At 43.1% G+C, this 14,746-nt stretch overlaps 2 long non-coding RNA genes across 2 annotated transcripts; both read right to left on the bottom strand.

The window, feature by feature from the left end:
* Positions 1 to 348: 348 nt before the first annotated feature.
* LOC309344764 lies at positions 349 to 3,922 on the bottom strand. The gene is made up of 3 exons (XR_014157871.1): positions 2,596 to 3,922; positions 2,239 to 2,464; positions 349 to 418 (listed from the first exon to the last, which is right to left on the bottom strand). It is a non-coding gene; the product is annotated as an uncharacterized lncRNA (long non-coding RNA).
* Positions 3,923 to 4,853: 931 nt separating this feature from the next.
* LOC309344765 lies at positions 4,854 to 12,381 on the bottom strand. Its single transcript, XR_014157872.1, has 3 exons — positions 11,747 to 12,381; positions 10,689 to 10,999; positions 4,854 to 5,332 (listed from the first exon to the last, which is right to left on the bottom strand). It is a non-coding gene; the product is annotated as an uncharacterized lncRNA (long non-coding RNA).
* Positions 12,382 to 14,746: the final 2,365 nt, after the last annotated feature.

Below are 14,746 nucleotides of genomic sequence, written 5' to 3'. Positions count from 1 at the left end.
AGTTGGTGCTTTGCAGCCCCCTCACACTGGCCCTCATCTGCCTGCATGTCCTCAGCCAGGCGGACTGAGAGGGTTGCCTGCCAAGTTTCCCACTTCTGAAGCTCAAAGGTGTGGCCAATTTGAACCCATGCTCTGGTCTCTTGTCTCATTCCTTGGCGAAAAGGGTAGGCACCACAGACAGGGTTTAGCGCGTGGGCCTGCAAATAAATAGCAGCTAATAATAAAAGTGCAACGAGGCTATTCTCTCACCAGAGGAGCCACGGGGGGCAATGTTGTCTTCGGTGGCCGCTGGCCAAACACGATCACCTGCAAAGGACCACAAAGAGGGAAGGTGTAGGTAGCAGGAGGAAAAGTGATAAACTTGCCATGGAAGGCAGGATCTAGAGCCAAAGGATGCTAGAAAAGAGCTAAGTCCTCCCTTAGCTGGGGGGGGGGGGCGGGGGGGGAGAGACAGGGTCAGTCCCTGGAACCTCCTTGGGGGAGAAATGCACATTCAGCCATTATTATTCTTTTGCTAGAAAAATGCAATCTGTGCTGCTGATAGAAGTACAGTGGTACATCGGGTTACATACACTTCAGGTTACAGGCTCCGCTAACCCAGAAATAGCGCCTCAGGTTAAGAACTTTGCTTCAGCATGAGAACAGAAATCGGGCTCCGGCGGCGCGGCGGCAGCAGGAGGCCCCATTAGCTAAAGCGGTGCTTCAGGTTAAGAACAGTTTCAGGTTAAGAACGGACCTCCAAAACGAATTAAGTACGTAACCTGAGGTACCACCGTAGTACAACGCATGCAACACATTGGCAACTAATATACACACAGTAATTATCAAAGTGATTATACATTCTTTATCAATCTTCTGAGAAAAATACAAACCCTTATGCAAAGCCACAGAGACTTGCGAACTACCCAGCCTAAGATGAACTTATAATATATGTGATTTCAATGGATTTTCCAAGTGCTTAACTCAGTCTTTTGTTTCTATCTTTTTAGGTAAGTTCATGAAGATAATAATAATAATAATAATAATAATAATAATAATAATAATAAATTTTATTTATATCCCGCCCTCCCCAGCCGAAGCCGAGCTCAGGGCGGCTAACAACACTAAAACAGTACAACATTATAAAAACATTATGAAATTTAATTAAAATCAAAATTGATGGCAACCATAAACTAAAGTTTTGTAAAGATTGCCAAAGGACGAGTCAGGCTGCGCCCTGGCCAAAGGCCTGGTGGAACAGCTCTGTCTTGCAGGCCCTGCGGAAAGATGTCAAGTCCTGCAGGGCCCTTGTCTCTTGTGACAGAGCGTTCCACCAGATTGGAGCCGCAGCTGAAAAAGCCCTGGCTCTAGTTGAGGCCAGCCTAACCTCTCTGTGGCCTGGGACCTTCAGGATGTTTTTATTTGAAGACCGTAAGTTCCTCTGTGGGACATACCAGGAGAGGTGGTCCCGTAGGTACGAGGGTCCTGGTCCGTATAGGGCTTTAAAGGTTAAAACCAGCACCTTAAACCTGATCCTGTACTCCACCGGGAGCCAGTGCAGCTGGTATAGCACCGGGTGAATGTGATCTCGCAGCAAAGACCCCGTAAGGAGTCTCGCCGCAGCATTCTGCACCCGCTGGAGTTCCTGGGTCAGTCTTAAGGGCAGCCCCACGTAGAGCAAGTTACAATAATCCAGTCTGGAGGTGACCGTCGCGTGGATCACAGTGGCTAGGTCAGGGCGAGAGAGGTAAGGAGCCAACTGCTTAGCTTGGCGGAGATGAAAAAATGCCGCCTTTGTTATAGCTGCAATCTGCGCCTCCATGGAGAGGGAGGTATCGAAGATTACACCCAAACTCTTAATGGACGGTGCTGGCACTAATTGCACCCCCGCAAGAGATGGGAGTTGCCCCCTCAGTCCCATGTCGTCCCGTCCCAGCCAAAGGACCTCTGTCTTCGAAGGATTTAACTTCAACCGGCTCCCACGTAACCATCCAGCCTCAGCTTCCAAGCATCTGATCAGTGTGTCTGGGGCCGAGTCAGGATGGCCGTCCATCAACAGATAGAGTTGGGTGTCATCAGCATACTGATGGCAGCCCAGCCCAAAACTCCGGACAAGCTGGGCAAGGGGGCGCATAAAGATGTTAAAAAGCATCGGGGAGAGTATCGCACCCTGGGGCACAGCACACACCAAGGAGTGGCGTGATGACAATTCCCCCCCAAGATACCAACAAAAGGTAAGTTCGGTGTTTTTTACAATACTGAGAGATGCTAGTGAAGTTGTAGATGGATGTTAATGAAGTTGTAGACAGGGTTCCGGCATTTTGCACCTGTTTCGCCCTGGCAGCCCAAATAATCAAGAGGCAGCTGCTGTTCGCCCCTGATGGGGCCCTTTTACTGGGGCTTGCAGGTAGCACACTCCCAAGGTAGTTTTCCGGGCTTCTTCAGTGGTCTAATCTCAAAGCCTTGATACATATATTGATATTCACTAATAATAATTCAAACCAAATCTTATTAGAAATAACTTAATGTACTTCTAAATAATCAATTAAATCAAAAATACATATCCATTATATGTGAAATCAGACTTACTACAAAAATTTATACAAATATACTTACATTTCATAGAGAATACTATTTCTTGGCTTAAGCTTAAGAGACTGATTTGTTTAGCAAGGTTACCCTGTTTGGGTCTGGATATAAATACACTCTTTAATTACTGATTACTCAACAGGTGTTTAACGTTAGTGAAAAATGAGGAGGTATAGGAGGGGATGAAGGATAGGATGAGGTAGATGCTGACAATACTTACATCACATGTGGTTCATATACAGATTTCAGTGCCCATAACTATGGTCAAATAAACACTGAGAGATCAAATTCAGAATTCAATCCCACTGGCTGTAATGTTTGAACAAAAATATTAATCTTGTTTCTTGTTGCCTGAAAACCTTTTTGATGTCTTGCTTGCTGTATCTGCTGTATTTTCTGGTTTGCTGCATTTTTTTCTCTTTTATTGGTTTTGGGATGGAGACTATTTTGGACTGGGTCCAGGTTTGGGGGATGGGCCCCCCTTTCGTGATGTCATTGAATAGGCGGGTCATGTAGGGCATCAGGGGTTCTTTGAATTTCCTATAGAATTCCGCTGTGAAGCCATCTGGGCCTGGGGCTTTGTGTGGTTTCAAGTTTTTGAGGACCGTAACTATTTCCTCTGGGGTGATAGGACTGTCCATGAATTCTTGTTTCTCAGTTAAGGTAGGCATGGTCAGTCCTGCTAGAAATTTTCTGATTTCCTCTTCAGGTGGGTTATGAGAGGTGTATAGGTTGGAGCAAAATTCTGCAAATTCTGAGGTTATTTCTTTGGGGGAGAATGTTATGTTGCTGTCTTTTTAGGTGATGCAGTTCATTCTTGTTTTGATGCAGTGCGCTCTTTGTTTCTTCCTACGTCTAGTACAGTCATACCTCAGGTTGAAGTAGCTTCTTAATGAATATTTCCGGGTTGAGCTCTGCGATGACCTGGAAGTAACGAAGTGCATTACTTCCGGGTTTCGCCGCATGCGCAGACGCTCAAAATTATGTCACGTGCATGCGCAGAAGCAGCAAATCGCAACCCGCACATGCGCAGACGCAGGTTGCGTTTGCTTCCAGATGCGAACGGGGCTCCGGAACGGATCCTGTTCGCATCTAAAGGTACCACTGTAGTCTGGAGTTTTCCCCTCTGTATTCATACAAGTGTTGTTTAGAGTATATAATGCTGATCATTGTTTTGTTGATTTCTGGGGAGTCTAGGTCTCTTCTTTTTTGTTCTATAACTTGAAGGAGTTTTTTAGCTTCTCTTTGTTTGTAGCGTGATGAGAGGACAGTGATGTCTTGTTCTATTTTGCTAATTTTTGAGGAGGTTTGTTTTTTAAGGAAAACTTTCTCTTTTATGCAAGCTCCTCTGGTGACCGCTTTCATTGTGTCCAGTAAGAGGGGGGTTGTTATATTATCTACATTATTTTCCTTGAAGGAGTTTTGGAGAGTCTCTAATTTGTTTGTTTGTTTGTAGTTAGGATGTGACTGAAAGACCATGATGGGGTGGTTTGTGTTCCATCTCCCATTTTAACAGTGACTTCTACTGGCGTGTGATCTGTGATTTTTATGTTACCTATGTTTATTGAATCCACTGAGGGGATCACACCCTGTGTGAGTGGAATGCTGTCCAGTCTGGACACTGTACCATGGCGTCCAGATTGGAATGTATGGCTGGTGTCTCCCGGGTTTTGCTCACCCCAAATGTCATAGAGACCAGTTTTTTAACATTTTTAGTAACTTGTAAGAGTCCCTAGTTGTTGGGGGTTTCCTTCGGAGGAAGGTTGCCCATGGGGTTGTAAGGTGGATATTTTCAGGGATATGTCTTTCATATTTAGGTTGAGGTCACCTCCTAGGATTGCTTCCCCTTCAGAGAAAGAGAGGAACTTGTTTAGTGTCTTCTAGAAGAATTCTAGTTGTTTCGAGTTTGGGGCATATATGGAGCCGATTGTCAGTTTAATTTTGCCATCTAGTGTCCCTTTAGCGAAAATGAATCTGCCTTTTTTCTCCCTTTAGGACTGGGGTGATGTATTTATGATGCATGGTGTTATGTACTGAAGTTCTCACCCTGGGCCAGCAGGGGGATACTGTAGATAGTTTTCACTCAGGTCCACGTCAGTTATTTTAGGCGGGAAACCCTGGGTTGTTGTTGCTACAATGTTGACAGCCAGCTGCCTATAAAAGCAGGCCGGCTGAGCTGTTTGCTGTTCAGTTCTGTCCAGCTTACAAATAAAGAGCTGCTCTGGAGAAATCGCTGTGTCGTCTGCTATGTTCGCCCACAACTTAACACATACCATCGTCCTATTTCTCCTGAACCCGCTTCTCCTGAACCTGCTTCTGAAGCTGCTTCAGCTGAATCTGCTTCGTCTCAACTGCCTTAACTGCTTTGCTTCTGAAGCATCACATTGGAATTCTCTGGCGTCTCCAGGGACACTGGAACCCAGGCATTATGACACAAATGGCTGCAAATCCCAGGCAACCAAACAGGGATCCTCCATTTTGTGGGTCAAAGTAAACCTCCCCAGTGGTCTGTTTAACTTTGACCCACAAGGCCATTTTTCCACCGTCACACTCACCTGGTCTATGGGAGATGATGAACTGGGCAGGAGTTTTGGGTCCATCTTCAGTTAGCTGCATAGACTCAGTATCCACTCACTGTGTGCTTTCTCCAACTCCACTGATTCCCTCATAGATTTGGGGGCATTTGGGGACAGCACTCCACTGGTTTCTTTTCCTCAGCCTTCATTGGTTAATTAGTTGAAATGCCAATTTGCTCAGAGCCCCCCTGTAGCATTCTTGCACACGCCCCACCTCTCCCACCTGCCCTCCAAGTCCGGCAAGACCTGGCTGAGAGAGAGAGGGGTGTGTGCAGAAGCGTTTTTTTTCCAGAACAAAACACAACAGAACCAGTAGATGCTGCCACCACTTCCTTATCTTCGGACAGCCCAGAAGTATAACCTAAGGAAGGGGATTACTCTTCAGCATTACCGGGCTGCCCCACCCTGTATCACTTTCCGTGACACAGGCAGAAATTCAACCGGTTTGGTAGGTAACTAAGTGGTCAGGCGTTAAACTTAGACTTCCCCAGCAGAAAGCACAAAAGACAAAACCAGGAAAAACCCTTTCCCCAAAATTTATTTAAAAAACAAGATTATTCAAACTTAAAAGTTGGCACATCTCTTACAAGTTTCAAACAGCAAAATAAAAACATTGTTTAACATCACTAACTAAAACATACTCACAACAAGAACAAAGGAGACTTAGAATAGTTCATAAGGTTCTCGGCTGATTCTGCATTCCAGGACATCAGACAGGCATATCTACATCACAAAGATCGCGCATATGAATGTAGAGGTGATGGCGGCTGCTGGCAAGATGGTTAGCCTGGCATGATGGGCAGCTGCAAGTTGCAAACTCAGTTCCCTAAGATTTTATATGAATGTAGAGGTGATGGCGGCTGCTGGCAAGATGGTTAGCCTGGCATGATGGGCAGCTGCAAGTTGCAAACTCAGTTCCCTAAGATTTTATCCCTTGGGAACCCACGGTGTATTCAAACTCAAGGACCAATCAGTTCTTCTGATTAATTAAGAATCACCAATGATTACACAGAAGGGTGATAACTTAGCTTGTTAGAGGAGTTTGATGGCTCTATTCACACAGAAACAACATCTTAGATAACCAGGTGTTAAGGCACACCAATCAACGAAAAAGCCTCCTTCCTGCAGATGGAGGAGATAACTTATTCACACTTTCAGAGCCAAGAAGTGTACGGTTAAAGAAACAGATACACATTCCCCATAATTCTCTAGTCTTTGGTTCTCCCACAATGCCTTTCCTTAGCTTGACCAAAGTTTGTCTTGCTCAGATTTCTTAACATCACTCCACCCCCTTTTATTTTTTTTTAAATAATTTTTATTAATTTTCACAAACACACACACAAAAAAACATACACAAACAACACATGACTTCCCCATACCTCCCCTTCACTGCACCCTTGTTTCCAATTTTTTAGCAATCCTTCATTCCATTTTTATATTTAACTTCCCTCAAGTTTTCTTAACTTAAACATTTACAGCTGTAATTCTCTGTTTCTTATCCCTTGACATTTTATCAGTCTGAAATTTTACAACAGTTCTTAAGATATATTTTGAATTTTTCCCAGTCCTCTTCCACTGTCTCTCTCCTCTGATCACGGATTCTGCCGGTCATCTCTGCCAGTCCCATAAATTCAGTCACCTTCGTCTGCCATTCTTCCAGAGTAGGTAATTCTTGCATCTTCCAATACTTTGCCAACAGGATTCTTGCTGCTGTAGTTGCATACATAAAAAATGTCCTATCTTTCTTTGGTACCAATTGGCCGACCATGCCCAAGAGAAAAGCCTCCGGTTTCTTTGCAAATGTCCACTTAAGGATTTTCTTAATTTCATTATAGATCATTTCCCAGTAGGCCTTAATCTTTGGGCAGGTCCACCAAAGGTGGTAGAAGGTTCCTTCACATTCGTTACATTTCCAGCATTTGTTATTGGGCAAATGGTATATCTTTGCAAGCTTGACTGGGGTCATGTACCACCTATAGATCATTTTCATTATGTTTTCTTTCAAGGCACTACATGCCGTAAATTTAAGGCCTGTGGTCCATAACTGTTCCCAGTCAGCGAACATAATATCATGACCTAAGTCTTGTGCCCATTTGATCATAGCTGATTTAACCGTTTCATCCTGTGTATTCCATTTCAGCAACAAGTTATACATTTTAGACAGATTCTTAGTATTGGTCTCTAACAATTCTGTTTCCAATTTTGACCTCTCCTTCTGAAATCCTAGTTTCCTGTCCTGCTTAAAAGTCTCATTTATCTGGTAATAATGTAACCAGTCTCGAACCTTGGATTTTAGTTTTTCAAAGCTCTGTAATTTAACCTTTTCACCATCATATTCTATAATTTCACAATATTTTGGCCAATTAGAGTCCATGTTAAGTTTTTTCACCGCTCTAGCTTCCATTGGTGACAACCATCTGGGTGTTTTACTTTCCAACAAATCCTTATATCGATTCCAAACATTATACAAAGCTTTCCTGACAATATGATTTTTAAAGCCTTTATAAACCTTTACCTTGTCATACCATAAATATGCATGCCAGCCAAAATTATTATCATACCCTTCCAGGTCTAGAATGTCTGTATCCTCAAGAAGTAGCCATTGCTTCAACCAGCAGAAAGCTGCTGCTTCATAGTAAAGTCTTAAGTCCGGCAGAGCAAAACCCCCCCTATCTTTTGCATCAGTCAAAATCTTAAATTTTATTCTGGGCTTTTTGCCCTGCCAGACAAATTTGGATATATCTTTCTGCCACTTCTTGAAACAGTCCATCCTATCCAGAATTTGTAATGTCTGAAATAAAAACAACAATCTCGGCAATACATTCATCTTGATAACAGCAATTCGGCCTAACAAGGAGAGTCTCAACCTAGACCATATGTCAAGATCTTTCTTAACTTCCAACCAACATTTCTCATAATTATCTTTAAATAAATTCACATTCTTAGATGTTAAATTCACCCCCAGATATTTCACTTTTTTTGTTATTTCCAAACCAGTTTCCCTTTGGAAACTATCTTTTTCCCCCATCGTTAAGTTTTTTTCCAGCACCTTTGTCTTCTGTTTATTTAATTTAAAACCTGCCACTTGACCAAATATTTCAATTATTTCTAAAACTCTTTTTGTACTGACTTCTGGCCTTTGCAGAGTCAAAACCAGGTCATCTGCAAATGCTCTTAACTTATAATGTTTAGCTCCGAGCTGTATTCCTTCAACCAGCTGGTCCCTTCTAATCATATTCAATAACACCTCCAGGACCGATATAAACAATAGAGGGGATAATGGGCATCCCTGTCGTGTCCCTTTTTCTATTGGGATCTCATCCATAACTACACCATTCACGATTAATTTAGCTTTTTGCTCAGAGTATATTGCACCTATACCGTTTTCAAAGTTTTGGCCTACCCCCATCCCTTGGAGATTCCTCTTCATAAAGCTCCAAGAAATATTGTCAAAGGCTTTCTCCGCATCCACAAAAATCAAAACTGCTTTTCTATTTATGTCAGTCTCCAATAGTTCCAAAATGTCTATAATGTTCCTTGCATTGTCTGACATATGTCTCCCTGGGAGAAAGCCTGTTTGGTCCTTATGAATCTCCTGTAGCAACACTTTTTTAAATCTTTTTGCTAAAATGTCTGCAAAAATTTTATAATCCACATTTAAGAGTGATATAGGGCGGTAGTTCTTAACTTGATGTTTCTCAGTTTCTGTCTTCGGTATAAGTGAGATGAATGCTTCTTTCCACGATTCGGGAGCCTTTTTCCCCTCCAAGATTTGGTTACAAACTTCTTTCAATGGTTGTATTAGCCATTCCTTCATTGCTTTATAGTATCTCGCAGTCAGCCCGTCTGGTCCTGGTGATTTTCCCAATTGCATATCCTGGATGGCACCCTCTATTTCCTGGTTCGTGATTTTCTCATTTAAAATCCTTTTGTTTTTTTCCGAAATCTTTGACAGTCCATATTTTTTAATAAATTCTTCTATCTCTTGTTCATTTTTTGGCCCTTGTGCATACAGTTTCTTAAAAAAACTTTGAAAGCAATTACTAATTTCATTTGGTTTATTAATAGATTTTCCATCTACCTCGAGAGATGTCACAGTATTCAACTTTTGTCTCTTTTTCAATTGCCATGACAGCAGTTTCCCACATTTATCTGCTGATTCAAAAGTCTTTTGCCTCATTTGTTTTATTTTCCATTCTATTTCTTGGTTCATCAGTTCCATATATTGGGTCTGATAATACTTTATTTCTCTTAAAATCTCCTGAGATTTAGGTTTTGATCTCAGTTTCTTCTCTCCTTCTTTCATTTGTTTCCAAATTTTTTCCTTCTTCTCATTCTGTTGTTTCCTCTTTATAGAATTCTGCTGGATTAGAAAACCACGCATCACGGCCTTGCTTGCATCCCATATTATTCTTCTTTCCACATCTGTTCTTAGGTTTATCTCGAAGTAGTCTTTCAGTGTCTTTTGGGCCTTTTTATAAATTGCTTCATCTCTAAATAGGGTGTCATTCATTCTCCATCTGAAGGTTCCAGCTGTTGTCAGTTTCATTTCCATCTTTACTGCATTGTGGTCAGAGCAAGTTTTTGGGCAGATTTCTATTTTTTTAACCATTGGTGCCAGATTGCTAGAAATCCATATTTGGTCAATCCTGGTCCATGTCATTTTTGCTTCAGAGAAAAAGGTCCCCTCTCTTTCCAGAGGGTTCCTTGTTCTCCAAATATCAATCAAGTCCATAGTGTCAATCAGTTCGAAAAAAGTCTTTGGTAGTCTCCCATCCTTGGAAATTACTTGTCTTTGCGCTTTATCCATGTTTGTGGAGACAACTCCGTTCATGTCACCCATCATTATGATTTTAAAGTCCATAAAGTCCATTAAGGTCTCATGCAACTTCTTGAAGAACTCAGCCTTCCCCTCATTAGGTGCATAAATTCCTACAATCAAAATTTTTTCTCCTTGGGCTTGTATTTCCACTGCCAGAAATCTTCCTTGTTCATCCTTAAAAATCATTTTTGGTTCCAATTTTTCCTTAACATAAATCACCACCCCTCTTTTCTTAACTTTATCTGAAGAAATAAATTCCAGTCCTAATCTCTTATTTGTCAGAAGTTTTCTATGTATCCTGGCAATATGAGTTTATTGCAAACATATTATGTCTAAATATTCTTTCTTTAATATATGAAACACTTGAGCCCTTTTTTGGGGATGGTTAAGACCATTGCAGTTCCAACTCAGAAGTTGCAGAGACATTTTTGTTACTGGGTATCTTTTCCACCGACTGCTCCAAGTTCTTGTTCCTGATCGGTCGGTGCTGGATTCAATCCAAATGATAAGTTTGCAATATCCGGTATTTCCCTCTCACTCACAGTTCCTTTCTGAAAGTCCTCAAAGTTTCTCTCCAAAAAGTGTTCTTTATCTTGAATTGTTTTTATTTTGATTTTCTTCCCTTTAAAATTAAAGGACAACCCTTGTGGGAACTCCCACCTGAATGGAGTGTTGTTTTGTTTCAATATATCCACTAAATCTTTGAATTGGGTTAGGGTTACACTCCACCCCCTTTTAAATCCTTTCCCCCCTGGTTGCGAAAGGACAAAGGGGGAGGGCTATCTCAGCAAGAAGTCCCATTCCTTCCAAAGGGAAGCAGAACAAGCCCCCCAGCTACAAGGCTTCCTGTGCCTACTGGCGGAACCAAAGCCTTTTGCCTTCCACCCCTGGCAATCCCCCAGAATGGCTCCTTTATGCCCTCACTGCTAGCAGGGCAGCCAGAGCAAGAGGCCCTCTACCTTCAAGAGAGGGTCTCCAGAGCAGGTGCCCCTCTTTGCAGGTCAACATCCCTCTCCTGATAGGCTGGAGGAACCTGTTACGGAAAAATCTAGGTGTGAGGCTGCTCAGTCACCCAGCTTGTTGGGCAGAGCCCGCAGGTCCCTGCGGAATAAAGGAAGGAGTCCAGCCACCAACCAGAGCAAATAGCTGTAGACCAAAGTTTATTGCACAACAGGTTCAAAGAGGAATTTTGAACCCCAAGGATGTGGTGACAAGGACTTTTAAAACTTTCCCACCATATCCCAGAATACAGTTTGTACAGCATCATTGATACATCACTGCTACATCACTGACAGGGGTTACACGTTTAACCTTGGCAAACATGTTGAGATAAGTCCTTGGTACAAGATTAGCATAAGCAGACATGGCAGGGCAAGACCCAGGTATAAGATTAGCATAGGCAAACACCTCTGAAGTCACACCACCCAAAGTACAATAGAACTTCCTTTGCATGTCTGGACCCCTTGGCAAGTCTGGTGATGGGATTAGGCTTTCCTTGGCCAACAACCAGCCCAGCAATTGTCACCTCTGGGCACTTCCTGGGGTAGGAGGTATGTCTACATGTCTTCACGCTTGGGGAGGTGGCAGGGAAAAGAGTCGTTTTTTCCAAGGGCAAAATAGTGTTGAAATTGAGGAAACTGGCAAAGGAGTTGTTTTTATATTATTGTTAAAGCTAGGTAACTTCCCTGAGCTGTCAAGTCGAAAGGATACATTTATGTATAATATTTGTAACATTTAACAACTTTAAAGATGTGCCCCCCCTGTAATTTCCATAACAAACCCGATGCTACCTATTTTAAGGCCCGCCCTGTTCTTCCGACTGTAAATTGTTCTAACTTATTTCAAGGTTTCATTTTTATATTGTTGTAACCTCTCCTCGGACCGCGTGGTGAAGGAAATAAATTTCACAAAGCTTGCCAAAATATACAAGTCAAAATCCAATCTTTGTTGGAAATGTAAGGAGGCAGAAGGTACTGTGATGCACTCATGGTGGGGCTGCGGAAGGGTTAAAAATTTGGTGGGTTGCATTCATGAGGAATTTAAAAAGATGCTCAAAATCTCTATAGGAAAAAAGCCAGGGGCTTATTTATTGAGTATACCGGGCAAGGATGTACCACAAGACAGGAAAACACTATTTTTATACGCTGCTGCTGCAGCAAGGCTTCTACTAGTAGCAAAGAACTGGAAAGGAAATCACATCCCCACAAAAGAAGATTGGCTAAACAAATTAACAGAATTCATCGAAATGGCAAAACTAACCACAGCACTAAGATATCAAACAAACCAGAATTTAAGGCAACAATGGAAATGGTTTGAACACTATACGAGGAAACACTGCTCCAAAAACAACACGTCGATCTGTTTAGATTAAGTTTGAAAAGTTTTGATTTAGAAAAAACAATAGTTGTCAGATGGTAATGGTGGTTGCTTGTGACCTGTCTTTTGGGACAGGTCTTTCTCTGGGAGGGGTGGCTAACACCCCAGAGGACAGGATCACACTTCAAAACGACCTTGACAGATTAGAGAACTGGGCCAAAACAAACAAGATGAATTTTAATAGGGAGAAATGTAAAGTATTGCACTTGGGCAAAAAAAATGAGAGGCACAAATACAAGATGGGTGACACCTGGCTTGACAGCAGTACATGTGAAAAGGATCTAGGAGTCTTGGTTGACCACAAACTTGACATGAGCCAACAGTGTGACGCGGCAGCTAAAAAAGCCAATGCAATTCTGGGCTGCATCAATAGGAGTATAGCATCTAGATCAAGGGAAGTAATAGTGCCACTGTATTCTGCTCTGGTCAGACCTCACCTGGAGTACTGTGTCCAGTTCTGGGTACCACAGTTCAAGAAGGACACTGACAAACTGGAACGTGTCCAGAGGAGGGCAACCAAAATGGTCAAAGGCCTGGAAACGATGCCTTATGAGGAACGGCTAAGGGAGCTGGGCATGTTTAGCCTGGAGAAGAGGAGGTTAAGGGGGGATATGATAGCCATGTTCAAATATATAAAAGGATATCACATAGAGCAGTGTTTCCCAACCGGTGTTCCGCGGCACACTAGTGTGCCGCGGGACGTCGGCTGGTGTGCCGTGGGAGGGAACCTGTAAAATCATAGAAACATAGAATCATAGAATCACAGAGTTGGAAGAGACCACAAGGGCCATTGAGTCCAACCCCCTGCCAAGCAGGAAACACCATCAGAGCACTCCTGACATATGGTTGTCAAGCCTCTGCTTAAAGACCTCCAAAGAAGGAGACTCCACCACACTCCTTGGCAGCAAATTCCACTGTCGAACAGCTCTTACTGTCAGGAAGTTCTTCCTAATGTTTAGGTGGAATCTTCTTTCTTGTAGTTTGGAACCATTGCTCCGTGTCCGCTTCTCTGGAGCAGCAGAAAACAACCTTTCTCCCTCCTCTTTGTGACATCCTTTTATATATTTGAACATGGCTATCATATCCCCCCTTAACCTCCTCTTCTCCAGGCTAAACATGCCCAGCTCCCTTAGCCGTTCCTCATAAGGCATTGTTTCCAGGCCTTTGACCATTTTGGTTGCCCTCCTCTGGACACGTTCCAGTTTGTCAGTGTCCTCCTTGAACTGTGGTGCCCAGAACTGGACACAGTACTCCAGGTGAGGTCTGACCAGGGCAGAATACAGTGGCACTATTACTTCCCTTGATCTAGATGCTATACTCCTATTGATGCAGCCCAGAATTGCATTGGCTTTTTTAGCTGCCGCGTCACACTGTTGGCTCATGTCAAGTTTGTGGTCAACCAAGACTCCTAGATCCTTTTCACATGTACTGCTGTCAAGCCAGGTGTCACCCATCTTGTATTTGTGCCTCTCATTTTTTTTGCCCAAGTGCAATACTTTACATTTCTCCCTGTTAAAATTCATCTTGTTTGTTTTGGCCCAGTTCTCTAATCTGTCAAGTTCATTTTGAAGTGTGATCCTGTCCTCTGGGGTGTTAGCCACCCCTCCCAGTTTGGTGTCATCTGCAAATTTGATCAGGATGCCCTTGAGTCCATCATCCAAGTCATTGATAAAGATGTTGAATAAGACTGGGCCCAAGACAGAACCCTGTGGCACCCCACTAGTCACTCTTCTCCAGGATGAAGAGGAACCATTGATGAGCACCCTTTGGGTTCGGTCAGTCAGCCAGTTACAAATCCACTGAGTGGTAGCATAGTCAAGACCGCATTTTACCAGCTTCTTTACAAGAATATCATGGGGCACCTTGTCAAATGCCTTGCTGAAATCAAGGTAGGCTACATTCACTGCGTTCCCTTCATCTACCAGAGTTGTAATTCTGTCAAAAAACGAGATCAGGTTAGTCTGACATGACTTATTTTTCAGAAATCCATGCTGACTATTGGTGATCACAGTATTCCTTTCTAGGTGCTCACAGACTGTTTGCTTAATGATCTGCTCCAGAATCTTCCCTGGTATTGATGTCAGACTGACTGGGCGGTAATTATTTGGGTCCATACACTGTCCTGGCTTTGTTCTCTGCGAAGACCCGGAGCATGAAGTCCCCTTCCTTGTTGGGCTCAAAGGTGGAAGGCACCATGATATACTCCCCCGGTGGCAGCTTGAAGCGGGTGCTGACCTCGCACAGGTTGATGAACTGCTCGGATCGCGCCCGCGAGGAGTTTGACAGGAAGAAGTTGCATTTCAGGTGTACGGAGGTCTGCCCCCTGAACTGCCAGAGAGGAGAAGACATGAGCTGAGCAAGCGCTTCACCTGTCAAACCCTCCTCTTGGAATAAGGGCCACAGC

Source organism: Podarcis erhardii (assembly GCF_964252035.2).
Source record: "Podarcis erhardii genome assembly, chromosome: 6".
NCBI classification, from domain to species: domain Eukaryota; kingdom Metazoa; phylum Chordata; class Lepidosauria; order Squamata; family Lacertidae; genus Podarcis; species Podarcis erhardii.
Note: the sequence above shows the minus strand (reverse complement) of the source record. Positions and strands in the feature narration are given on the sequence as shown.